We start from the raw sequence: 17,880 nt of genomic DNA, 5'->3' as shown, positions 1-17,880 counted from the left end.
ACACTCTTCAGGATATCATCCAGGAGAACTTCCCCAACCTAGTAGGGCAGGCCAACATTCAAATCCAGGAAATACAGAGAATGCCACAAAGATACTCCTCGAGAAGAGCAACTCCAAGACACATAATTGCCAGATTCACCAAAGTTGAAATGAAGGAAAAAATCTTAAGGGCAGCCAGAGAGAAAGGTCGGGTTACCCACAAAGGGAAGCCCATCAGACTAACAGCAGATCTCTCGGCACAAACTCTACAAGCCAGAAGAGAGTGGGGGCCAATATTCAACATTCTTAAAGAAAAGAATTTTAAACCCAGAATTTCATATCCAGCCAAACTAAGTTTCATAAGTGAAGGAGAAATAAAATCCTTTACAGATAAGCAAATGCTTAGAGATTTTGTCACCACTAGGCCTGCCTTACAAGAGACACTGAAGGAAGCACTAAACATGGAAAGGAACAACCGGTACCAGCCATTGCAAAAACATGCCAAAATGTAAAGACCATCGAGGCTAGGAAGAAACTGCATCAACTAACGAGCAAAATAACCAGTTAATATCATAATGGCAGGATCAAGTTCACACATAACAATCTTAACCTTAAATGTAAATGGACTAAATGCTCCAATTAAAAGACACAGACTGGCAAACTGGATAAAGAGTCAAGACCCATCAGTCTGCTGTATTCAGGAGACCCATCTCACACGCAGAGACATACATAGGCTCAAAATAAAGGGATGGAGGAAGATTTACCAAGCAAATGGAGAACAAAAAAAAAGCGGGGGTTGCAATACTAGTCTCTGATAAAACAGACTTTAAACCATCAAAGATCAAAAGAGACAAAGAAGGCCATTACATAATGGTAAAGGGATCAATTCAACAGGAAGAGCTAACTATCCTAAATATATATGCACCCAATACAGGAGCACCCAGATTCATCAAGCAAGTCTGTAGAGACTTACAAAGAGACTTACACTCCCATACAATAATAATGGGAGACTTCAACACTCCACTGTCAACATTAGACAGATCAACGAGACAGAAAGTTAACAAGGATATCCAGGAATTGAACTCATCTCTGCAGCAAGCAGACCTAATAGACATCTATAGAACTCTCCACCCCAAATCAACAGAATATACATTCTTCTCAGCACCACATCGTACTTACTCCAAAATTGACCACGTAATTGGAAGTAAATCACTCCTCAGCAAATGTACAAGAACAGAAATTATAACAAACTGTCTCTCAGACCACAGTGCAATCAAACTAGAACTCAGGACTAAGAAACTCAATCAAAACCGTTCAACTACATGGAAACTGAACAACCTGCTCCTGAATGACTACTGGGTACATAACGAAATGAAGGCAGAAATAAAGATGTTCTTTGAAACCAATGAGAACAAAGATACAACATACCAGAATCTCTGGGACACATTTAAAGCAGTGTGTAGAGGGAAATTTATAGCACTAAATGCCCACAAGAGAAAGCAGGAAAGATCTAAAATTGATACTCTAACATCGCAATTAAAAGAACTAGAGAAGCAAGAGCAAACACATTCGAAAGCTAGCAGAAGGCAAGAAATAACTAAGATCAGAGCAGAACTGAAGGAGATAGAGACACAAAAAACCCTCCAAAAAATCAATGAATCCAGGAGTTGGTTTTTTGAAAAGATCAACAAAATTGACAGACCACTAGCAAGACTAATAAAGAAGAAAAGAGAGAAGAATCAAATTGACGCAATTAAAAATGATAAAGGGGATATCACCACCGACCCCACAGAAATACAAACTACCATCAGAGAATACTATAAACACCTCTACGCAAATAAACTGGAAAATCTAGAAGAAATGGATAATTTCCTGGACACTTACACTCTTCCAAGACTAAACCAGGAAGAAGTTGAATCCCTGACTAGACCAATAGCAGGCTCTGAAATTGAGGCAATAATTAATAGCCTACCAACAAAAAAAAGTCCAGGACCAGATGGATTCACAGCTGAATTCTACCAGAGGTACAAGGAGGAGTTGGTACCATTCCTTCTGAAACTATTCCAATCAATAGAAAAAGAGGGAATCCTCCCTAACTCATTTTATGAGGCCAACATCATCCTGATACCAAAGCCTGGCAGAGACACAACTAAAAAAGAGAATTTTAGACCAATATCCCTGATGAACATCGATGCAAAAATCCTCAATAAAATACTGGCAAACCGGATTCAGCAACACATCAAAAAGCTTATCCATCATGATCAAGTGGGCTTCATCCCTGGGATGCAAGGCTGGTTCAACATTCGCAAATCAATAAACATATACCAGCATATAAACAGAACCAAAGACAAGAACCACATGATTATCTCAATAGATGCAGAAAAGGCTTTTGACAAAATTCAACAGCCCTTCATGCTAAAAACGCTCAATAAATTTGGTATTGATGGAATGTACCTCAAAATAATAACAGCTATTTATGACAAACCCACAGCCAATATCATACTGAATGGGCAAAAACTGGAAAAATTCCCTTTGAAAACTGGCACAAGACAGGGATGCCCTCTCTCACCACTCCTATTCAACATAGTGTTGGAAGTTCTGGCTAGGGCAATTAGGCAAGAGAAAGAAATCAAGGGTATTCAGTTAGGAAAAGAAGAAGTCAAATTGTCCCTGTTTGCAGATGACATGATTGTATATTTAGAAAACCCCATTGTCTCAGCCCAAAATCTCCTTAAGCTGATAAGCAACTTCAGCAAAGTCTCAGGATACAAAATTAATGTGCAAAAATCACAAGCATTCTTATACACCAGTAACAGACAAACACAGAGCCAAATCAGGAATGAACTTCCATTCACAATTGCTTCAAAGGAATCAAATACCTAGGAACCCAACTTACAAGGGATGTAAAGGACCTCTTCAAGGAGAACTACAAACCACTGCTCAGTGAAATAAAAGAGGACACAAACAAATGGAAGAACATACCATGCTCATGGATAGGAAGACTCAATATCATGAAAATGGCCATACTGCCCAAGGTAATTTATAGATTCAATGCCATCCCCATCAAGCTACCAAGGAGTTTCTTCACAGAATTGGAAAAAACTGCTTTAAAGTTCATATGGAACCAAAAAAGAGCCCGCATCTCCAAGACAATCCTAAGTCAAAAGAACAAAGCTGGAGGCATCACGCTACCTGACTTCAAACTCTACTACAAGGCTACAGTAACCAAAACAGCATGGTACTGGTACCAAAACAGAGATATAGACCAATGGAACAGAACAGAGTCCTCAGAAATAATACCACACATCTACAGCCATCTGATCTTTGACAAACCTGAGAGAAACAAGAAATGGGGAAAGGATTCCCTATTTAATAAATGGTGCTGGGAAAATTGGCTAGCCATAAGTAGAAAGCTGAAACTGGATCCTTTCCTTACTCCTTATACGAAAATTAATTCAAGATGGATTAGACTTAAATGTTAGACCTAATACCATAAAAATCCTAGAGGAAAACCTAGGTAGTACCATTCAGGACATAGGCATGGGCAAAGACTTCATGTCTAAAACACCAAAAGCAATGGCAGCAAAAGCCAAAATTGACAAATGGGATCTCATTAAACTAAAGAGCTTCTGCACAGCAAAAGAAACTACCATCAGAGTGAACAGGCAACCTACAGAATGGGAGAAAATTGTTGCAATCTACTTATCTGACAAAGGGCTAATATCCAGAACCTACAAAGAACTCAAACAAATTCACAAGAAAAAAACAAACAACCCCATCAAAAAGTGGGCAAAGGATATGAACAGACATTTCTCAAAAGAAGACATTCCTACAGCCAACAGACACATGAAAAAATGCTCATCATCACTGGCCATCAGAGAAATGCAAATCAAAACCACAATGAGATACCATCTCACACCAGTTAGAATGGCGATCATTAAAAAGTCAGGAAACAACAGGTGCTGGAGAGGATGTGGAGAAATAGGAACGCTTTTACACTGTTGGTGGGATTGTAAACTAGTTCAACCATTATGGAAAACAGTATGGCGATTCCTCAAGGATCTAGAACTAGATGTACCATATGACCCAGCCATTCCATTACTGGGTATATACCCAAAGGATTATAAATTATGCTGCTATAAAGACACATGCACACGTATGTTTATTGCAGCACTATTCACAATAGCAAAGACTTGGAATCAACCCAAATATCCATCAGTGACAGATTGGATTAAGAAAATGTGGCACATATACACCATGGAATACTATGCAGCCATCAAAAAGGATGAGTTTGTGTCCTTTGTAGGGACATGGATGCAGCTGGAAACCATCATTCTTAGCAAACTATCACAAGAACCGAAAACCAAACACCGCATGTTCTCACTCATAGGTGGGAACTGAACAATGAGATCACTCGGACTCAGGAAGGGGAACATCACACACCGGGGCCTATCATGGGGAGGGGGGAGGGGGGAGGGATTGCATTGGGAGTTATACCTGATGTAAATGATGAGTTGATGGGTGCAGCACACCAACATGGCACAAGTATACATATGTAACAAACCTGCACGTTATGCACATGTACCCTACAACTTAAAGTATAATAATAATAAATAAATTAAAATATATATATAAAAATAAATAAATGTGTCCCAGAGATTCTGGTACGTTGTCTTTGTTCTCATTGGTTTCAAAGAACTTATTTATTTCTGCCTTAATTATGTTGTTTACCCAGTAGTCATTAAAGAGCAGGTTGTTCAGTTTCCATGTAGTTGTGTGGTTTTGAGAGTTTCTTAATCCTGAGTTCTAATTTGCTTGTACTGTGGTCTGAGAGACTGTTATGATTTCCGTTCTTTTGCATTTGTTGAGGAGTGTTTTACTTCCAATTATGTCATCAGTTTTAGAATAAGTGCGATGTAGTGCTGAGAAGAATGTATATTCTGATTTGGGGTGAAGTGTTCTGTAGATGTCTATTAGGTCTGCTTGGTCCAGTGCTGAGTCAAGTCCTGAATATCCTTGTTAATTTTCTCTCTCATTGATCTGTCTAATATTGACAGTGTAGTGTTAAAGTCTACCACTATTATTGTGTGGGAGTTTTAGTCTTTTTGTAGGTCTCTAAGAACTTGCTCTATGAATCTGAATGCTTCTGTTTTAGGTGCATATATACTTAGGATAGTTAGCTCTTCTTGTTGCATTGGTCCTTTTTACCGTTATGTCATGCCCTTTTTATCTTATTTGCTCTTTTTTGGTTTAACATCTGTTTTGTCAGAGACTAGGATTGCAACCCCTGCTTTTTTTTTTTGCTTTCCATTTGCTTGGAAAATATTCCTCCATCCCTTTATTTTGAGCCTATGTGTGTCTTTGCATGTGAGATGGGTCTCCTGAATACAGCACACCGATGGGTCTTGACACTTTATCCAGTTTGCCAGTTTGTGTCTTTTAACTGGGCCTTTTTCCCATTACATTTAAGGTTAATATTGTTATGTGTAAATTTGATCCTGTCATCATGATGCTAGCTGGTTACTTTGGACGTTAGTTGATGCAATTTCTTCATAGCGTCGATGGTCTTTAGAATTTTGTATGTTTTGCAGTGACTGGTACTGGTTGTTCCTTTCCATATTTAGTGCTTCCTTCAGGAGCTCTTATCAGGCAGGCCTAGTGGTGACAAAATCTCTCAGCATTTGCTTGTCTGTACAGGATTTTATGTCTCCACTTATGAAACTTAGTTTGGCTGGATATGAAATTCTGGATTGAAAATTAGTTTCTTTAAGAATGTTGAATATTGGTCCCTACTCTTTTCTAGCTTGTAGGGTTTCTGCAGAGAGATCCACTCTTAGTCTAGTGGGTTCCCTTTCTGGGTAACTTGACCTTTCTCTCTGTGTGCCCTTAACATTTTTTCCTTCATTCAACCTTGGTGAATCTGAAGATGATGTGTCTTGGGGTTGCTCTTCTTGAGGAGTATCTTTGTGGTGTTCTCTGTATTTCCTGAATTTTAGTGTTGGCTTGTCTTGCTAGGTTGGGGAAGTTCTCCTGGATAATATCCTGGAGGTATTTCCAACTTGGTTCCATTCTCCCCATCACTTTCAGGTACACCAATCAAACGTAGGTTTGGTCTTTTTACAAGTTCCGTATTTTTTGGAGGATTTGTTCATTCCTTTTCATTCTTTTTTCTCTAATCTTGTCTTCATGCTTTATTTCATTAAGTTGATCTTCAATCTCTGATATCCTTTCTTCTTCTTGATTGGCTATTGATGCTTGTGTATGCTTCACTAAGTTCTCGTGCTGTGCTTTTCAGCTCCATCAGGTCATTTATGTTCTTCTCTAAACTGGTTATTCTAGTTAGCAATTCCTCTAACCTTTTTTCAAGGTTGTTAGCTTCCTTGCGTTGGGTTAGAACATGCTCCTTTAGCTTGGAAGAGTTTGTTATTACCCACCTTCTGAAGCCTACTTCTGTCAATTTGTCAAACTCATTCTCCATCCAGTTTTGTTCCCTTGCTGGTGAGGAGTTGTGATCCTTTGGAGGAGAAGAGGCATTCTGGTTTTTTTCCAGCCTTTTGGCACTGGTTTTTCCTCATCTTTGTGGACTTATCTACCTTTGGTCTTTGATGCTGGTAACCTTCGGATGGGGTTTCTGTGTGCACGTCCTTTTTGTTGGTATTGATGCTACTCCTTCCTATTTGTTAGTTTTCCTTCTAAAAGTCAGGCTCCTTTGCTACAGGAGTTTGCTGGAGGTCCCCTCCAGATCCTGTTTTCCTGGGTATTACCAGTGGAGGCTGCAGAACAGCAAAGATTGCTGCCTGTACCTTCCTCTGGAAGCTTTGACCCAGAGGGGCACCTGCCAGATGCCAGCCAGAGCTCTCCTGTATGAGGTGTCTGTCGACCCCTGCTGGGAGGTGTCTCCCAGTCAGGAGGTATGGGGGTCAGGGACCCACTTGAGGAGGCAGTCCATCCCTTAGCAGAGGTCAAGTGCTGTGCTGGGAGATCCACTGCTCTCTTCAGAACCAGCATGCAAGAACGCTTAAGTCTGCTGAAGCTTCACCCACAGCCGTCCTTTCCCCCAGGTCCTCTGTCCCAGGGAGCTGGGAGTTTTACCTATAAGCCCCTGACTGGGGCTGCTGCCTTCTTTTCTGAGATGCCCTGCCAAGAGAGAGGAGGAATCTAGAGAGGCAGTGTGGCTACAGTGGCTTTGCTGCAGTGGGCTCTGCCTGGTTTGAACTTCCTGGTTGCTTTGTTTATGCTGTGAGAGGAAAACTGCCTACTCAAGCCTCCGTAATGGCAGATGCCCCTTCCTCGATCAAGCTCGACAGTTTCAGGTTGACTTCAGACGGCCGTGCTGGCAGTGAGAATTTTAAGCCAGTGGATCTTAGCTTGCTTGGCTCCATGGGGGTGGGGTCCACCGAACTAGACCACTTGGCTCCCTGGCTCCAGCCCTCTTTCCAGGAGAGTAAACGGTTCTGTCTCGCTGGTATTCCAGTGCCACCAGGGCATGAAAAAAAAAAAACTCGTGCAGCTACCTTGGTGTCTGCCCAAACGGCCACCCAGTTTTTTGCTTGAAACCCAGGGCCTTGGTGGTGTAGGTACCTGAGGGAATCTCCCGGTCTGCAGGTTGTGAAGACTGTGGGAAGAGTCTAATATCTGGGCCAGAATGCACTGTCTTTCGTGGCACAGTCCCTCACGGCTTCCTTTGGCTCGAGGAGGGATTTCCCTGACTCTCTGTGCTTCCTGGGTGAAGTGATGCCCCACCCTCCTTTGGCTTCTCCTCCATGGGCTACACCCACTTTCAAACCAGTCCCAGTGAGATGAGCCAGGTACCTCAGTTGGAAATGCAGAAATCACCCGCCTTCTGCATTGATCTCACTGGGAGCTGCAGACTGGAGCTGTTCGTATTCAGCCATCTTGCCAGCCACTTGTGTGAATTTCTTATATATTTTGAATATAAACTCTTTATCAGTCATATGGTTTGCAAATATTTTTTCCTGTTCCATAGGTTCCATAAAACATTTCTTTTATATGTTGTAGATTATTTTCTTTGCTATGCAGAAGTATTTAGTTTTCTGTAATCCATTTTTAACTTTTTCATCTCTGCTGCCTGTGCATATGATCTCAAATCCAAAAATTTATTGCTATGATGTGTGTCATAGTTTTCCCCTTTGTTTCTTCTAAGAGTTTTATGGTTCCAATATTTATGTTTAAATCTTTAATCTATTTTGGGTTGATTTTTGTGCATGAAGTAAGATAAGGAACCAATTTCATTTTTTTGCATGTGAATATCCAGTTTTCCCACATCATTCATTGGACTGACTATATTTTCCCCCTTGTGTGTTCTTGGCACCTTTATCAAAAATCAGTTGACTATATATGTGTGGGTTTATTCCAGGGTTAATTTTGTTCTATTGGTCTATATGTCTGTTTTTATACTGGTACCATATTGTTTTGATTTCTTTTCCTTTGTAATATAATTTAAAATCAAGAAGTGTGCTACGTCCAGCATTGTGGTTCTTGCTCAAGATTTCTTTGGCTATTTAGGATATTTTATGGTTCTATATAAATTTTAGGATTATTTTCTCTATTTCTATAAAACATACTACTACTGAATTTTGATTGTGATTGCATTGAATCTGTAGATCACTTTATGTAGTGTGAATATTTTTAGAATATTAATTATTCTGCTCCATAAACAAATAATACTTTTCCAAATATTTATGTCTTCTTCATTTTTTAATCAGTGTTTTATAATTTTTAGTGTACAGATCTTTCACCTCATTGGTTAAATTTATTTCTAAGTATTCTTTTTTTAAGTTATTGTAAGATTGTTTCTTAATATCTTTTTCATCTAGCTCATTGTTAATGTGTATAAATAAAACTGATTTTTGTATGTTGATTTTCTGTCTTGCAACTTTACTGAATTTCTGTAGTAGTTCTCATAGTTTTTCATAGAATCTTTAGAGATTTCTACATATAAGATCATGTCATCTGTAAACACATACAGTTTTATATCTTTTCTGATTTGGATGCCCTTGCCTAATGCCCTTGCCTAATGGCTCTGACTAGAACTTACAATATTGTGTTGAATGGCAGTGGTGAGAGGGGGCGTCCTTGTTTTGTTCTTGATCTTAGAGTAAAAGCTTTCAGCTTTCCACCATTGGGTATGATATTAGCTGCAGACTTGTTACATATGGCCTTTATTGTGTTAAAAAACATCTCCTCTATATCTAATTTGTTGGAAGTTCTTATCATGAAAAAATATTGAATTTTATCAGCTAATTTTGTTGCTTCTATTGAAATAATCATATCATTTTTGCTATGCACTTTGTTAATTTGGTGTATCACATTTATTGAGTTGCATATATTGAACAATTGTTACATACCACAGATAAATACCATTTGATCATGGTGTATTATCATTTGAATGTGCTGTGGAATTAAGGTTTTAGTATTTTCTTGAGGGTTTATGCATTTTTGTCCATCAGGATATTGGCCTATAATTTTATTTTCCAGTAATGTCCCTGTCAGCTTTGGTGTCAGAATAATGTTTACCTCATAAAATGAGTTTAAAAATATTATTTCCTCTTCAACTTTTGGAAGATTTTAAGAAGGATTTCCATTAATTTTTCTTTAAAATTTTAGTAGAATTCACCAGCATTTGGTCCTGGACTTTTATTTGTTGGGAGACTTGATTGCTGATTGAATCTTCTTATTGTTCAGTTCAGATTTTTCTATTTCTTAAGTCTTAGTAGGTTGTATGTTTCTAGGAATTCATCCATTTTTTCTAGTTCATCCAATTTGTTGGATAATTATTCATAGTAGTCTCTTATGATCCTTTCTTTGTGTGATATCAGTTGTTTCCTCTTTTCTTTCTAATTGTATTTGAGTATTCTCTATTTTTTTAAGTTAATCTAACTAAAGGTTTGTCCACTTTGTTCACCTTTCTGAAAAACCAACCCAGTTTTACTGATTATTTTTCTAGTCTATGTTTTATTTATTTCTACTCTGATTTTAATTATCCTTTATTTTATTCTTCCTTTTTAAACTTTGGGCTTCATTTAGTTTTATTCTGTTGCCTTATGTTCAAAATCATTCTTTTTTCCTTCTTTAAAAAAAATTTTTTTTTGAGAGACAGGGACTTGCTGTCCTATTTCCCAGGCTGGAGTGCAATGGCATGATCATGGCTCACAGCAGCCTTGAAACCCTGGGCTCAAGTGATGCTCCCACCTCAGCCTTGCCAGTAGCTAAGACTACAGGTATATGCTACCACACCTGCCTAATTTATGTTTTGTAGAGGCGGGGTCCACTATGTTGCCCAGGCTGATCTCAAACTCCTGGCCTCAAGCAATCCTCCCATCTTGGCCTTCCATAGCACTGAGATTACATGTGTGAGCCACCAGGGCAGCCCATCTTCCTTTTTTCTTAATGTAGGTCCTTGTTGTTATAAACTTTCTTCTTAGAATGCCTTTTTCTGCATCCCATAAGTTTTGGTCTGTTGTGTTTCCATTTTCATTTGTCTCAAGATTTTTTTTTTTATTATTTTCCTTTTGAGTTCTTCTTTGACCCATTTTTGTTCAGGAGGTGTTGTTTAATTTCCACATACTGTGAATTTTAAAATTTCTTCATGTCGTTGATTTCTTGTTTCATACCATTGTGGTCAGAAAAGATGCATGATATAAATCCAGTCTTCTTAAATTTGTAAAAACTTGTTTTGTGGCCTAGCATATGATCCTTTCTGGAAACTGTTCTGTGTGCAATTGAGGAGAATATTCTACCATGTTGAGTGGAATGTTCAGTTTATGTCTGTTAGGTTTATTTGTCTATAGTATTCAAGTCCAATGTTACTGATTTTCTGTCTGGATAATTGATCCACTGTTGAAAGTGAAGTATTACTTTACTATTTTTTAGTGGTCTAATTCTCTCTGTAGAGCTATTCATATGTGTTTTATATATTAAGGTGTTACAGTGCTATGTGCCTATATATTTACAATTGATATATCCTCTTGATAAATTGACTCATTTATTGTTATATAATGACTGTTTCTTTTATAGTTTTTTACTTAAGGTCTATTTTGTATGATATAGGTATAGCTACCCCTGCTCTTTTCTAGTTTCCATTTGCATGGAAAGTCTTTCTTTCATTTATTTCCTTTCAATCTATGTGTGTCTTTAAAGCTCAAGTGAGTCTCTTGTAGGCATCATATAGATGGGTCTTATGTGTGTGTGTGTGTGTGTGTGTGTGTGTGTGTGTGTTTAATCTATTCAGGCACTCTATGTCTTTTGAATAGAGAATTTAGTCCATTTACATTTAACATAATTATTGAGAGGTAACAACTTATTATTGCCATTTTGTTAATTGTTTTCTGATTGGTAGGTTCTTTGTTCCTTTCTTCCTCTTCTGCTATCTTTTTGATTTATTTATTTTATGTAGTGGTATGCTTTGATTTCTTTCTCTTTATCTTTTGTGTATCTAATATAGATACTTGTTTTGTGGTTACTGTTAGGCTTACATAAAACATCTAATAGTTACAACAGGCTATTTTAATCTAATAACAACTTTGATCACTATACAAGCTCTGCCCAATTTTATGTTTTTAATATATAACTTCTTATATTATGAACCCACTAATAAATTATTATAGTTTTTAATACCTTGACTTTTAATCTTTGTGCTAGAGTTATAAGTGATTTATATACCATTATTACAGCACTAGAGTATTCTGAATTTAACTACAAAATTATCTTTCCAAGTGAGTTTTATATTTTCATATGTATTTACATTACTAATTAGCATTATTTCATTTCAGGTTGAAGAACTCTCTTTAGCATTTTTTTAAGGCAGGTCTAATGATGATGATTTCCCTCAACTTTTGTTTCTCTGAGGAAATTTTTATCTATCCTTCATTTTTGAAGAATAGCTTTGCCAGGCAAACTATTATTGTTTTGCAGGGGTTCTTTCCAGCACTCTGAATATATCATTCCAAGTTCTCCTGACCTGCAAGGTTTCTGCTGATGGCCTCATAGAAATTTTCTTGTGTTTGATGAGCCTCTTTTCTCTTGTTGCTTTCAAATTTCTCTCTTTCGTCTTTGTGTTTGATAGTTTGATTAAAATATGTGTCAGTGAAGTCTTTGGGGACCACCACTGAGCTTCATGTACCTGGATTTCCATATCTCTTCCCAAACTTGGACAATTTTCAGCCATTATTTCTTTAAATAGTTTTCTGTCCTTTTCCCTCTCTGTCTTCTCCTTCTGAAGATTCCATAATATAAATATTAGCTCTTTTGATGGGGTCTCAAAAATCTTATAGGCTTTCTTCATTCCCTTTTATTCTTTTTCACTTTTTCTTTTATGCCTTGATAATTTAAAATGACATGTCTTCAAATTCTGATTCTTTGGCTTGACTGAGTCTGCTGTTGAAACTTTCTATTGCATTCTCTAGTTCAGTCACTGTATTCTTCCAGCTTCAAAATTTCTGTTTGGTTCTCTCTTTTTCTGTTTTCTATCTCTTTTTTGAACATCTCATTTTGTTCTCATATTGTTTTCTTGATTTCATTAAATCATTTATCTATGTTCTCTTGTAACCTGCTGAGCTTCTTTATAACAATAATTTGTGTGTGTGTTTAATCTATTCAGGCACTCTATGTCTTTTGAATAGAGAATTTAGTCCATTTACATTTAACATAATTATTGAGAGGTAACAACTTATTATTGCCATTTTGTTAATTGTTTTCTGATTGGTAGGTTCTTTGTTCCTTTCTTCCTCTTCTGCTATCTTTTTGATTTATTTTATGTAGTGGTATGTTTCTTGTTTGGTGTCTTGTTTCCCTGGTTTCTTGTGATCCTTGTTTGTGCAGGTTTGATATATAGGTAAACAGACAGGTGTCTGTGCCTTCGAAGACCTTTTCCAGATTTAGTTGACTGGCTGTGGTAAGAAAAGACATTTATCAGTGGGGTGAGGGGGCCCTGGAGCATACTGTATCACCAGATATCAAATGTGGGAGCATAAAGTAGCTCTGGGTCTTGTGTGGGGTTGGTGTAGAGTCTTATCAGCTCAAAAAGCTGTGGTCCATGATGTCAGCAGCAGCAAAACCTTTATTGATAAGAACTGCAGGGGATCCACAGTGAGTAAAAAAGCTGTTAGGGTCCTCAGCAGTGCCTCTGGCTTCAGTAGCAAGGGGCAAGGGCAAACAGTGGTGGACATCAGGACTTGAAGTTTACACATGTGTGGCTTCAGGGACCAGCTGTACATGCAAGTGTGGCTGCAGGAGTTGGGCCTGCCAGTATGCATGAGCTCAACTGCAAGGAACAGCTGAAGGCATGTGCCTGGTGGTGAGGGAGTCGGGGCTAGCTGGTGCATGTACACTGCTGTTGGGACCAGAGCTGACGGCTAGCTGCAGGTGACTGAATGGTAGTGAAGGCTGGCAGTGGGGTCAGTGTCAGCTGTATAAACACACATGCTCGCAGGATCACCATGGGCATACATACAGCACTGCATGTCATGGCTTGATGCAGGAACCCAAGTCAACTGCAAGCATGTGCATGCAGTAGCCAGGCTGTGTGTGGGGATGGGGCACCCATGGTGGAAAGAAAGCTCTGGGAAGGGGAGAAAAGAGTGACAGCTCAGACAGCTGGAGTCTGCAAAGACTGTAGATCTCAAAGGCAAAAGCTTTTGGCATCCCCTATGGAGCAGACTGCTTGGATCCACAGTGATGAACACCATAGGGTCCTCAGAGGAGCTGGCTGTTGAGGAGGATGCTGTGAAACACCACAAGAGCTGTTGAGGTCCTCAGTGGCGAGAGTTGAGGATCAAGCCATGGGGGGTCACAATAGCATCCACCATATGGCTGACACTGATAGTCTCCAGCCTTCTTTGTTTTTTAGCTGAATATATGTCATGTTAAGTTTTTAGTCCTCTCCAGATGTCTCAGCTATGTTGGTGTCCCCAGGGATCTGGGTAAGGTGAAGCCAAAGCAGATCCTTAGGGCAATGCCCCCCAAAAACTGGGGAAGTTGGTCATTCATTCCGCTCTTCTTGTCCCTGTAAGGAGAATTTGTGCACTGGGTAGTTCCCTCTTAGCACTGAGCAGTGACAGCCTCAGGGGATGAGATGGTGCAGGCAAAATGAAACTGTTGTTCCTATGCCTTTTATGCAATTATTCTTTGTGTTGTTATTGTTGTTGTTTGTTGTTGTTTTGTTTGTTTGTTTTGCTTTGCTGTGTTGCTGCAGCTTCTCAAATTGATGCCTGAGCTCTCCATAGCTATTTTCACTTGTGGATATCTGTCTAATTATTATTTTTTTGTGGGCAGATGAAGGCTGGCGTCTCCTACTCTGATATCTTGCTGATGTTATTCCTGAAATCTAGCCTTTAAAAGGAGATAATACCTTGTTTTAAAAAGAGCTAGGAGTTTTAAATCAAATGGTTACTTTCTGGAACTTTTCTGTTCAAAGCACTAAGAAAATGGGATACTGTAATTTTAGTTGAATATATATCATGTTAAGTAATAAGAGACAGGAGTTTGGTGTCCTTAGCTATTGCTTCAGTTGACTGATTTACCAAAAGCCATTTTGATTCAATATCACCGGGAAAAATTAAGAAAACGTTAATATTCCCTGCACAGACTAACATATTCAAGACTTGCTATTTTCAGTCAGACAAAGATCATTAGGAAATAAATTTGCGTTCATCAGAGCCAAATATGCTTAATAACTACTTCATTAAAATCTGCTAATGCTGGAACTCTTTTTGAGAAATTGGATTTATAACAATAAGCCATAGATAGCAACGAGATGACTCTGCCCCCAAAGAAATGGCCCTTATTTTGTCTAGTTTAAAAATAGTTTGTTTAGTGGTAAGAAAAGCTTTAGTTCTTGGCTTCTGTCTCTTGCACAGTTTCCAACATGACAACAGGAGAGGGAGGCAATCAAGAGTACATGATAGGAAAACATACTAGCTTCCCATTGACTGGGGGTAAAACTTCCCAAGAACAAGAAGAAGACTGACCTCATTCAACTCAAACCAACAGAAGCAGCACTAAGATGGTAAATAAATAACTTTTTTTTTTTTAGACGAAGACTTGCTCTTGTTGCCTAGGCTGGAGTGCAATGGTGCGGTCTCGGCTCACTGCAATCTCCGCCTCCTAGGTTCAAGCCATTCTCGTGCCTCAGCCTCCTGAGTAGCTGGGATTACGGGTACCTGCCAGCACACCTGGCTAATTTTTGTATTTTTAGTAGAGACGAGGTTTCACCATGTTGGCCAGGCTGGTCTCGAACTCCTGACCTCAGGTGATCTGCCCACCTCAGCCTCCCAAAGTGCTGGGATTACAGGCATGAACCACTGCACCCGGCAAATGAAGAGTTTTATGTGGACAGCACAACCATGCTGCTTCAGGGCTGAGAACCAAAGTAACAGGCATGGGGAACCTCACAGGCAACACAAAGTTCATCTCTTTTATATTTATAAGGCAACATTTCCTCTATCCATTCTTCAGCACCTTTTCCTTATCTTCCTCTTGGGTCTGCATCTTAACTCTAACCAAGTGGTTGTCGACTCATTGTGAGTGTCAGAATTACCTGTGTTGATATTCAAATATCACACATGATCTATTCATGTGGTAGGGCCACCGTAATAATACCAAAGACTGGATGGCTTAAACAACAGCAATTTATATTTTCACAGTTCTGGAGGCTAGAAATCCAGGATTAAAGTTTCAACAGATTTTGTTTCTTCTGACGCTTCTTTCCTTGGCTTGTAGGTGGCCACCTTCTTGCTCTGCCCTCACATGGTCATCCCTCTGGACATGTGCACCCCTGGGTCTCTCTGTGTGTTCGTATTTCCTCTTCTGACAAGGACAACAGTCAGATTGGATTAAGGCACACCCTAACAGTCTCATTTTAACTTAATCACTTCTTTAAAGACCCCCATGTTCACATAGAGGCACATTCTGAGGTACTAGGGTTGAGAGCTTCAACACGTGACTTTGTGAGGGACACAATACACAGTTCAGCCCATTACTTTCCCCAAGTCCCAGTCACAGAGACTCTGATTCAGTAGGTATGGGGAAGTACCTCGGGATCTCTACTTTAAAACTACCACAAGGTGTCTCAAATACACAGGATTATATTCCAGTGTATTTTCTGACTTCTATGTATAATTCTTGAAGTCAAAGACTGCCTTGTACATGTATGTAATCTCATTCATTTTTATAGTACCTCCTATCAAAGATGTTTAGGAAACAGTCTATTTTGTTTTAGTTATTACTCTGTTCTCTCTGGGTTTTTCCTACTTATCTATCTATCATCTATCTATCTATCTATCTATCTATCTATCTATCTATCTATCTATCTATCTATCTATCTATCTTTGAGACAGACTCTTGCTCTGTTGCCCAGGCTGGAGTGCAGTGGCACGATCTCAGCTCACTACAACCTTCATCTCCCGGGTTCAAGTGATTCTCCTGCCTGAGTCTCCCAAGTAGCTGGGATTACAGGTGTGCTATCACGCCTGGCTAAGTTTTGTATTTTTAGTAGAGATGGGTTTTGCCATGTTGGCCAGGCTGGTCTCAAACTCCTGACCTCAGGTGATCTGCCCACCTCAGCCTCCCAAAGTGCTGGAATTACAGGCACGAGTCACCACACCTGGCCTATTTATTCTCTATATTTGATTTATTACTGACATGAGTATTTTATGTTTGCACTCTCTTACCCTTCCAGGGGCATTATCTTCTCATCTCTATAACTTTGATGAGGACCCAGCTGCTCCCTGTCCCAGTACTTCTTTATTCTCCAACTCTATTTCCCTGCAGGGCTCTGGAATCTAAACCACTCTGGGGAGAAATCTCAGGACTGATCTATACTTCAGGTAAGTTGGCATGTGGGTAAACTTGCTGCTTTTCTCATTTCAGTCTTGTGTCTCTCTCTTGGTAATTAGGTTTCTATTTTATTTCAGGGTCTGGATCCATGTGACACACACTAGCTCCACACTGGTCTCTTGATTGTTAGCTGATATCTAACTTCCTGCCTTGTTAGCCTGCCCATTCTCCAAGCCTGGGAACCTTTGTGCCTTGTCCTTGCCATCCTCCCAGTGTCATCAGCATAAATAATCTAGATCAAGAAGTGGTAAACTTTTTCTGTTAAGGACCTGAAAGTAAATATTTTAGGCTTTGCCAGTCATGTGGACTCTGTCAAGACTACTTAACTCTAACTCTGTAGAGCAGAAGCAGCCGGAAATGACATGTAAACAAATGAGCATGGCTATGTTCAAATAACACTTATGTACAAAAACAGCTAGCAGCTGAGGGCTGCTGACCTGAGGGCTGTAGTTGGCAAACTTGATCGCAATGGAGTGTTATCAATTTATTCTGCGGAATTTCATGGGCTCCTTCTATTAGAGAGGAGATTTTAATTAGATACTTTCTCTTTTATCTGTTTCATATTTAGGACTCTAATCATTCCATCCTGTATTCAGTCCATCGAGGCTGCTATAACAAAATTTCATAAATTGGGTGGCTTAAACAACAGAAATTTACTTCTTCTAGAACTAGGGACTGGGAAGGATCTAGGTAATGGCAGATTTTGTGTCTGGTGAGGATCCACTTTCTACTTTACTACATCCTCACATGGTGGAAAAATTATGGTTTCTTCAGCCCTTGTGCACTAATCCCATTTTTGAGGGTCCCACCCTGATGACCAAATCACTTCCCAAGGGTTCCGCCTCCTTACAGTATCACACTGACGATTAGGGTTCAACATAAATCTTGGGGAGACAAAAATATTCAGACCACAGCAGACTCCAAGTAAAAATTTTGGTGTAAAGAGGGTTCTACTGCTTTAAAATAAAAGGTTTGAAAACTACTAGTATAGATCAGTTCTAAGAAATACGCAAACTGAGATCTGAAAAAAATTAATTTGCCCTCAGT

At 39.1% G+C, this 17,880-nt stretch overlaps 1 long non-coding RNA gene across 1 annotated transcript; it reads left to right on the top strand.

The window, feature by feature from the left end:
• The first annotated feature begins 14,874 nt into the window (after positions 1 to 14,874).
• On the top strand, positions 14,875 to 17,541 carry LOC105465490 (uncharacterized). Its single transcript, XR_977544.3, has 3 exons — positions 14,875 to 15,004; positions 16,768 to 16,823; positions 16,911 to 17,541. It is a non-coding gene; the product is annotated as an uncharacterized lncRNA (long non-coding RNA).
• The last annotated feature ends 339 nt before the right edge of the window (positions 17,542 to 17,880 follow it).

Source organism: Macaca nemestrina, chromosome 5 (assembly GCF_043159975.1).
Source record: "Macaca nemestrina isolate mMacNem1 chromosome 5, mMacNem.hap1, whole genome shotgun sequence".
Taxonomy (NCBI): Eukaryota; Metazoa; Chordata; class Mammalia; order Primates; family Cercopithecidae; genus Macaca; species Macaca nemestrina.
The sequence above is the reverse complement of the archived record's forward strand: the minus strand, read 5'-3'. Positions and strand labels throughout refer to the sequence as shown.